Source organism: Penaeus vannamei, chromosome 17 (assembly GCF_042767895.1).
Source record: "Penaeus vannamei isolate JL-2024 chromosome 17, ASM4276789v1, whole genome shotgun sequence".
NCBI classification, from domain to species: Eukaryota; Metazoa; Arthropoda; class Malacostraca; order Decapoda; family Penaeidae; genus Penaeus; species Penaeus vannamei.
The window spans coordinates 316,229-318,728 of record NC_091565.1 but is presented as its reverse complement, the minus strand read 5'-3'; the positions used below and the strand labels follow the sequence as shown (position 1 = coordinate 318,728).

At 37.6% G+C, this 2,500-nt stretch overlaps 1 protein-coding gene across 1 annotated transcript in view; it reads right to left on the bottom strand.

Annotated features, from left to right (window-relative positions):
• Window positions 1-390: 390 nt before the first annotated feature.
• Ubc6 (ubiquitin conjugating enzyme 6) overlaps window positions 391-2,500 on the bottom strand; it is a 14,225-nt gene continuing 12,115 nt past the window's right edge. Inside the window, exon 5 of the mRNA XM_027359243.2 lies at window positions 391-2,500. This exon is cut by the window's right edge and continues 368 nt beyond it. The gene's annotated coding sequence lies outside the window, so the exon portion shown is untranslated.

Genomic DNA, 2,500 nt, shown 5'->3' with positions numbered 1-2,500 from the left:
CAGCTCTCAGGCAGGTTCCTGGACTGACCCATGCGCCAATTTTGATACCACCTGGAAACGGGGATTATTGCCTTCCAAATGTACCATCACAAGTGGGTTAACATGGGAATACTGTACCCATGATTCCCGGAGACCATTCATGACTGACACAGAGCCAGCATGGCTAAACACCTTAGGAATTGGACAGTAGGGGATGAAAAAGATAGGGAAGTGGAAAGAGGGAGAAGAAAAGACCATACAAAATTAGTTGTGATGAGGGCTGAGCACCCAGGTAGGGGCAATCCTCTAACTTGGGCCTCAGTCTCTGTTTCCTAAGCCCTCCCACAACAACAAAGGATTGGGTTAATTTATTTAAAATGAACTAGTATAAAGGTTACAGAAATATCACAATATGATTGAAATTTATTGATAACATTATATACACAAAGCACAATGTTATATTTCACTTAGGAAATCTTTTGTCCTATAAATGAAAAGATCAGTTTTCCTACATATCTGAAGATAAAACTAAACCGAGGATGAGTTGTTTCTAGTTACATGTTACAGATTTATTGATACTGAGACCAACAAACATTTCCCTTTTCTCTCAATTCATATAGGAGAGAATCCATTTTCAGTAAGTTTAGATTTTTCTTGACTGATGGGCAATTTGTGCCATTTTCAATTAAAAGCTCTCCTATATTTGAAACTATATACTGGGCACTGCTCTAAATACTTACAAAGAATCTTGTATGTAGAAATACAATAGTTTAATGAGACAATCAAATGAAATGTGTCTGTACTAGATAATTCTTGATTTAAGAATAAAATGAGTTAATTCTGTACAACTCCAGAGGTAAAACAAAAGGAAAGCTTAAACTTTACATCTACAATTCTTAATGCCAGAAAACATTAGCTAGACTTGGATGAAGATGCAAATCAAAATTAAAGAAAGCAGTTGTCATCTATCAGAAAAAGGAGTTAAAAAAAGAAAGAAAGTTGAGCTTTGGTCAATAAGGCTGTGCTTCCACAGATGCAATAATGTAATTGTGGCTGTTGCATTAGCAGTATTGATTATTATCCTGGAGTCATTTTTATTAAGTTGACAATAAACTCCTGAAAATCACTTTTATGGTTCCAGGTAGGCTCAGGCTCAGCATTAGCCCTAGGACCTAATATACTCATTTTTTTGTTTTTTTTCATGGATACAGTATTTCCACATAATATGCACACTGGGTAAAGGTTATACTTTGACAGTAGCTTTATATGTATATGCTGAAGGGAGGAAAAAGAATAATTTGCGAATGTTTTCTACAGTCCCTTTGGTGTTCCCCTTTGGTTACATACATGTTCAAGGAACAGCGGGGACAGGTGTGTCTATTCACTGTACGAGTTCAGTAGAGGACGAATTCTTAGACATTTCATGAGGGCGAACAAATATGAAAGCACTGTTTTCCTCCAGCTTCTTTGGCAATATCAATGCCTGTCTTCCTAAGTGATGCATGTTACACTTGCTGCTGCAGAGAAGCACTTCAACATTTTTTACCTCCAAAAAATGCAGAATCCTGGCCTTGCCACTACACACAAACGGTGTGCTCTACAACACTGGCTTTATGGTGACAGAAAATAAAAAATAAAGATGACTTTACTACAAAAGGAAAAAAGCACCAAATAACTCAAATGAAAGATTCAGAAGGCAAAACTGTTATCAAATATTAAAGATATACAAAGTCTACCTTTCCACAAATATAAGGAGGTTCTTATAAAGTGAGGAGTGTTCGCTCTATCATCATTATATGACATACTCAAGCTTTTCAGCTCACACGCACTTTACACGCAATCCTATTCATCTCTCACTGTGTGCCCATTTTTTGCATGCGCAGGACGTATAGGTATATACTGACCCAGGAGTCTCCTGTTTCATATCTTGATAGCATACACACTTGAAATCACACTACAGTATACACAAAACTCTTACATAATTTATCTAAGCCAAAAAATACTTGTAGTTGTTTAAAAGTAAACACTAGCACACAAATTTGCTGAAACAAAATACAGTACATTCAGAAGTTTGGGATTTTGTGTAAGTCTGGGAAATTTCATATTAGGTATTTGCACTGAAGCTGAAGCCATGAATTGAAGAGTAAGACAGCTATCCAGATATGCACAAGATGGGGGAGGAGGGAAGGGGGCGAGACACACCACAACACACATCTATCACTTTGAAAGGTTCTTACCAGAAACAACAAACATTTTATGCAACTTGAATGATAATAGTAATAAGGCTCACAGAATTTGCAAAGGCAGAAACACAAAAGTAATATGTATTAAACTATAATGGCTGCGGCACTGAAAGTAGCCAGATAGTAAAGCCAAGCCTGAATACGGGCAGCCAAAACGCTGCTTGGCCACATTTGCAGGAGCTTCCAGGCTCTTGATTGCTTGCCAGCACCTCTACAGCACACTACACCTGACTGCTCCATCCAGTGCAGAAAAGATTGGTGCACATAACAGCTGCTTA